Source organism: Morone saxatilis, unplaced genomic scaffold (assembly GCF_004916995.1).
Source record: "Morone saxatilis isolate NCDOM2014 unplaced genomic scaffold, NCSU_SB_2.0 Contig0, whole genome shotgun sequence".
Classification (NCBI taxonomy): domain Eukaryota; kingdom Metazoa; phylum Chordata; class Actinopteri; family Moronidae; genus Morone; species Morone saxatilis.
This window is the reverse complement of record NW_023339650.1, coordinates 13,298,332-13,305,897: the sequence shown is the minus strand read 5'-3', so window position 1 is coordinate 13,305,897 and position 7,566 is coordinate 13,298,332. Positions and strand designations below refer to the sequence as shown.

Sequence of the window (7,566 nt, the reverse complement as noted above, 5' to 3'; positions counted from 1 at the left end):
TCGCTACAAAACTCTTTTCCGTTTTATGCCCCAGTCCGGGTACAGACAGCTAATAGGGCCACTAACTTGCTAGTGGCAGCAGCTAGTGCAGTTAGCATATACATCTGTTAGGATCTGGCACTATGCAAATAAAACTGAACTGAATTAAATTAAGTAATCGACTGGGCAGTTTCATGGTGATATCTATTAGTTAAAATGGTACTTATTCACCTGTAGTGTCTCCCTTAAGAAATGCCATTATACAGAGGCACTACATGTCAAACACACACTATTGGTGTGTCTTTTGACCTTTGTGGTAATCCATGTTCAAGTACTTTGGCTAAAGAGATTGCTGGGTAAAATGAAAGGTCATCATATGTCAATGTCCATCAGACTGAATGAAACTGCAGTATAAAATAATTGAAATCCCCATTCTTAGATGAGCCATAATGGCTTCTTTTAATATATAAAAGCAGAAAAGCAATTACTTTAGCTTTAGCACAGTGGCGTGCATGCTAGTGCTGTCAGCCTATGGCACTGCTGGTGTCAACCTGCCCAAAATCAGCCCGTCTCCCTCTATGAATTCAAAAGTTATTAAATAATGTAAATAAACTCTGTATAAGCAAAAACGTACAAATAGTTGCATGTAATGTTTTATTTTATTCAATAACTTTGAATACATCGATATAAATGCTATAGTTGAGAGCATACAAATATTTTTTAACTCGTCCAAAAACTGTCGTGTCCATTTTCACAGGGGTCCCTTAACCTCTGATCTCCATGTGAATGTAAATGGGTTCTCTGGGTACCCACGAGTGTTCCCTTTGCAGACATGAACACTTCATAATAATCACATGATGTTTGGGTGAAGTCAGCCCACTGAGAAACTGGTTTCTGGACAATATTTGAACCAAAACACTAAACCTTGTACATACAGACTACCATAAAATCCAACATCAAATTCCTAACATTTAAGTTAACAGTTTTGTGTATCACCAGGTAAAATGCATCCCAGATTAAATCTTTTTGTGGTTGTCTGGCATACTGGTACCTGCTTGTTATCAACTTGCAGTCTGAATTTACATGTTTGGTTCTTCCGAGATTAACCACCTGTTTGTCGTTTTGTAGGGCATGCAACCTGTCACAAAAACTTTGCTCCTAGGTTATTTTGCAGAAATTTGTAAAGATCTTTTGCCTTTGCTCTTCAGAAATATTCTCACATTGCTGTCCTGCCATGTTTCTGATTTGACCCTCGTTGCAGCCATGATGACATCTGTCTTCTACGGAGCGTGGACTTCGAGTAACCTCAATTGTTGTTCTCCCCACTTTCTTTTTCCCCTTGTACCCTTTTCCCAGCTGTCTGTTTTCCAAATTTTGTTTTGTGTAGTTCACCCCTTTCTTCCTCTTAGATCTATTTTGTAAATGGTAAATGGACTGTACTTATCTAGTGCCTTTCTAGTCTTTCAACCACTCAATACACTGTACACTACAGCAATACTCACCCCATTCACACACATTCATACACTGATGGCAGTGGCTTCCGTGCAAGGTGCCAAATGCTCACCAGAACAGAAACTAATCATTCACACACACTCACACACTGATTCACAGGATCGGGAGTAATGTGGGGTTCAGTGTCTCGCTAAAGGACACTTTGACATGCAGCGAGAGGAGCGGGGATCGAACCACAAACCTTCCAGTTAGTAGACGACTCGCTCTAGCTCTGAGTCACAGCCATCATTTTTTGCTTCTTCCTCCACAATATCTTCAGGTATTTGTCTTTTGTAGGGTTGTCTGAGGTCTGTGTCATATAGAGGACACTTGGCATTAGATACTGGAGATACTGGTGTTGACATGAAATTAATAAGCGATCATGATAATGACATTCACATCAAAGCAGCAATGACAACCTCTAACCATGAGTTCAAAATGTTAAACGCCAGAACCTCCTATCTAAATACATGCAAGGTGGTTTTTACCTAGAAATAGTTAGTTTGTTAGCATCGTGTTTAACACAATTTTTATTAAATAACTAATTTACGACCCTCAATTACACTCATTTTGAGATCAAGACAACTACAGTGCTGTTTCAAGTATTATCCCTAACTTTTCGATCAACTCTAGCCTGCGCGTTTCAGATTGTTATTATTAACTTAACAGGAATACTACCAAATCACTAGTAAGGGTGGGAGACATTGATTGCTTACTTAAACCAGACAGACATTTACAAGGGCCTACTTACCACATACGTCCCACGTTTCAGTTCAGTTCGGTCTGGTGCTGATAAATATCGGAGGTTTTGCACTTTGGCCATTATGTAAAATTCTGAAGTATTTTACATTTTTTTCAATTTTCTTTATTATTGTTATCCTCACAGAATACATTACACAGCTGGTATTGATTTCTTGGTTCACAGCTATTGTCAAGAATAAAAAAAAAAAAAGGAGGAAAACATCAGCCCATCAAAACATAGCTGTTACAGTTTTATAATTGTGTAATGTTAAAAAAAATTGCTGAGAACAAAACCTGCATATATGTTTATATTTATAAGAAAAAAACAGAACTAACTAAAGACAGACAGAAAACAATGGTGAATCAAAACGGGATGTATGGGCTTGTAACAACGGCTGCATTCATTTGTAGGGAGACCAATCATCTATATTGTCTGAGTTATGATAAGTGAGTATGAGGACGTATACGACCAGGCAATCCTTCAAACCAACAGGGAGATCGGTAAAGAAAATAAAGTGGGTAGAGACAAGTGATTTAGTTTCTAGGATGTGACTGTGACATTTGTACATAGGAGACCCATTTTGACCATGACTTTGTGAATTTATCCAGTTGTAGGCGAAGTGAGAAAGTAATATTTTCCATTAAATATATTTCATTAACAATATCAGTCCATTCCTCTATTGTGGGGGAGTTAGGATGCAGCCAGTGTCGTGTGATGGTTTTCTTGCCAGCAGAAATCAGAGCACCAAATAGGTATTTGTTGAGATGCCCTGTGAGAAAGTTAGTTTCTCCCACACTCACTGAAATCATTGGATGATTTATGATAGATCACTTTATTCTATGAAACACTGTCTTTCTAATATTTTGTAGATCTCTCTGACCAGAAAATTCACATAACTGAACATTCCAAAAAATAATACCCAGCTGTCTTTGCATCCCCGCCCCACTACATCCTCACAGCCTGTGGAATCCCTCCTCGCCAACAGTGACGCCTATCCGCTCTAGGGTTTACAAAGATCTGATTAAACATTTCCATGCAAATTCTCTCCATGTATGCAAGCTTGTGCAATTTTCACTGAAACCACCAACAACCTGTACAATTCCTCTTTGGATCTCAACGATTACCTTTCTTCCTCAGTTATCTCTCCACTCGGATAGGTTTTTTTAACTCATCCAACCCCTTATTAATCTAATATGGTACCTTGACTCGCTCTGTATAAGCACGTAATATCTTTTTCAGTATTGGGTCTTCGGATCCCACTGTATCTGTTTCCTAATCTCTCGTTCAAGTAATTACGTAGTTGTAAAACCTGTAGACCACTTCTTCCACAATATCTCTTTTCAAAGTTTGAAAACCTTTTTGAGTTGTCCCTTGTCTATTATGGAATAAAATGTGTATTCCTTTTTAATCAGCTTTAAATCTAAGGTCCAACTGGATTGGGTTTAAAATCCAGGGTAGGCAACCCACCTACATTATTCTACATTTGTCATGCATTTATATGTGGTCTTTAATTGAGTTTTCCAGGTTTAAATTGAATTCTTGTGCAGGATTCTGCAACTTGTTTACCAAATTTTCCAGGTCCTTCTCCCCACTGTAACTGTGGGGGTCCGTTAATGAGTGATAGCTCGGATGGTTTTCCACCTGGACATGGTAGTCTTGGTTACACAGTTTATCAATGTTTAAACTTGACTGAGAAAAAAATAACCTTTTAAAATTGGTACAGCCATACCGTCTTCCTCGTCTTGAATAATTGAATGTTTTAAACCTTTCCCTGGTTTTTTCCCTTCCATTTAAACATGGAAAATAATGGTTACTCCCACAGAGAAATTCGTTTTGTTGGTTTACACCGAAAGCCTGGAACAAAAGTAGAAGTTCGGGAGTATATTTAATTTTTTATGGTCTCCACCCTTTTGAGTAAAGCTCATAAAGGTTGGAGTTCCATCTTTGTATATCCAGTTTTTTATTCTGGTAAGGAGAGTGTCATAGTTGTCTTTGCTAATGCTAGAAATGTTAGGAAAACCAGTACACCTAGAATATTCATTGCATCATGGTCCCCAGTGTCAGATGGTATATCCTGAAGTTGTTTACAATGGAGTTTAAGTTTTGTGTTAGATTTGGATTTTCCTGATATTTAGTTTATATTCCGCGTACTTAACGACACTATCCAAAAGTTTAAATAATTCAGGAAATGAATAAGCGGGGCTTTGAGATAATTTAAATACAGTCGTCTGTGTACAATGCATTTTGTGTTGTTTCTCCGTTTATAGTAATACCTTTAATATTGTCAAGATTGCCTAATCCAGTACTGCCGTTATCCCGTATCTGAGAGGTGCCCGTTTATTTTAATGCGGAAGTTTGGATTATTGAATAAGAGTACTAATTCCCTTAAAAAATTCCTTTATGAAACCCGAATCTCTCAAGAGTCTTAATATAAGAACTTCCAAACTCACCCGAATCCAAAGGCCTTCTCTCATCCAGGCTCACCAATAGGGGCCTGTACCTTGTGTTTTTGTATATGGCTCAAGATATGTAATGAGCGTCTAATATTATCATGAGTTTGTCTCTGGGAAATGAAGCCTGTTTGGTCTGGTGGGGAAGGATCTCCTCAACTCTCTTGGCAAGAATTGATGTATACAGTTTGTAGTCAGTTTATTCAGGACAGAGATTGGTCTATATGATCCACAGTCCAGCCTGTCTATTCCCTCCTTCGGTATAACCGAAATTGTAGCTTCTCTCCAAGTTGGTGGGGTTTTCCCTTCTTTTAAAGCTGTATTAAATATGTTAAGAAGATTTGGTATTAACTCGGTCCTAAAGGTCCTATACGATGTTTGTGATTAGGTGGCCACAGTCTCCACATCCTTCTGTGAACCTTGACCCTGACCCTACAGAAACAAGACAATAATGCAACTCAAATAGAAAAAACAATCAAACATAATCACAGACATTTCCTGATAGATGCCCCTAATTATTATAATTATTGTAGTTATTAGTTAGTTATTTACTTCGATATGTTTGACTGACATATCAGCAGACTTATGGGACAGGCACTGGTACACAGTTAACATTAATAGCTAATGTTATTTTGCAACTTGTACTCAACCCATAGGCAACATCGTAAACAAAAACAGGTACTTATCTTAAAATACCACATTTAAGCCCATTTGAGCCCATCTCTAACATTACAGACACGAATGTACCATAAAGTCTGGTGACGAGCCAACTAGATGAATCAGTGTAAGCTAACATTAATTCCTTCAAGTACAGTAGCGTTAGTTTGTTCGTACGACCGAAAGCTTCATACTGTTAGCGAAGGTGTGGCTTCACACAGTTTTGGTGTCTGTGTCCGAGAAATTGTCTGGAGCATGGTTAAGTAGACAGAATGAAGGAGTCAACAAAAACTGTTTACCAGTGATCTCCTGGATTACAGAGTGAACCCCCTTCCAGAAAGTCTGGATGCGGTCCATGAACAAAACAAGTGGATAAATGTACCTTTGTGTATATTACATTTATAACAAAGGTTGGAGGTGTCAGGGAACATTCTCTGGAGGTGAACAGGTGTGTAGTAAGTTAGGTGAAAAAATTCTGTTCATGTATAGAGATTGAAGTACATTTAGGGAAAACCCCGCTGCAGATCTTGTCCCAGTCTATAGGGTTGAACGTCACCTCCAGATCACACTCCCACAACAGCTTCAGAGAGTCATAGCTTGAAGAATCAGAGTAAAGTAGTGAAGTATAAATTTTGGAAATCAGTCCTTTGGGAGATTTGGCCAGAACTGTAATGTTTTCCAGCTCTGACAATCTCATGCGAATCCCGCCTGTCCTCAAGAGAGACCCTATAAAGTGACAAATTTGGAGATACTTTGTGGGGAATATAAAAATCAGCCCTGATTTGCTCAAATGACTTAACAGAGTCGGAGACCAACAGGTCTGTAAAGTTTGACAGGCCCTTAGATGTCCACTCCATCAAACCAATACTCCTAATCTGTGCTGGTAAATCTGGATTCAGAGCCAAACCAGTAGAGTGTTATAAACAATTATGTTGTTCGTGAGATGGTTTAACTGGTCTATATTATTGATAAAAGGAAGGGAGTTAAGCCTTCTGGGATAGCAAAATAGGGATTCAAGACCCAACCATAAGGAATCTTTCCTATTCTAAACCAATTTGACATGGTTTTAAGTTGTGCTGACCAATAATATAGTTGTAGATTTGTCAGGGACAAACCCCCCCAGATTCTTTGGCTTAGTAAGTATAGACAACTTAACTCTTTGGTGTTTGTTGTTCCAAATATAGCGAGAAATATGAGAATTCAGTGACTTAAAAAAGGCAGGGGTCAAATAACACGGGAGATTTAAAAATACATAGTTCAATCAAGGGAGAATATTCATTTTTATAGTGTTGATTCTCCCAAGAAGAGAAGTTGCCCATTTTGTCAGATCATTTTTAATCTTTTGAATTAGGGGTGAGCAATTAGTTTCAAACAGCCTATTTAAATCAGGAGTGACAAAGATACCTAAGTATTTGAAACCCCTCCTGGACACTTGAAAAGGAGATTTTATTGACATATCCTGGGGGATATTAAAGGGCGTAGCGACCAACTTCCCTAGGTTAATCTTATAACCCGACAAGTTACTGAATGTGGCTATAGATTTCAAAACTGCCGAGATTGATTTCTCAGGTTTATTCAGATATAAAAGGACATCGTCTGCAAATAAGGAAATAATGTGTTTTTCTTCACCTATCCTAACTCCAGATATATCAGGGTTAATTCTGATGACCTCGGCCAAAGGTTCAATAAACAATATAAACAATAAAGGTGACAGGGGGCACCCCTTTTTATTTGTTTGTTTAGTGTAAAGTAATAGCTTCTGGACATGACTAGTATGATCCATATTAAGTTCAGTCTTAGCAACCACTAGTGCCTTTAAGTTTGGTGGTGTGGGTGACTGTTTATGTATTTGCTCCAGCCTAATCACTTCTTTTTCAAGTTTTTTTCTGTTTTCCTCTAAGGCTTTTCTGATGAGAGCTATAGGAAATAAGGTGTCCACGTAAAGTGGTTTAGCTGCATCCCAGATTGTAGCAGAGGACACAGGAGAGCGTTTATTATTGAGCCAGAATTCTGACTCTTGGAGTCGCTATTCAAAAATGACGTGTTGAATCTCCAAGTGGGAGTTTTAGGAATGTCAAATACTGGGTTAATGTACAGGTGTACCGAGCATGGTCTGATAAAACAATAGGGTCTATACAGCAGGCCTGGACACAGTTGTTACGGCCACCTCTGTTATCTGGGTATGTGTATCTGTGTTGTGCAGCTGTGTCATGTTAAGCAGGATGTGCGATCCCTTGCCGAGGATTG

General features: G+C 38.4%; 1 protein-coding gene across 1 annotated transcript in view; it reads left to right on the top strand.

The window, feature by feature from the left end:
• nphp3 (nephronophthisis 3) overlaps window positions 1–7,566 on the top strand; it is an 18,292-nt gene that overhangs the window by 4,393 nt on the left and 6,333 nt on the right. The gene's annotated exons all lie outside the window — the stretch shown is intronic.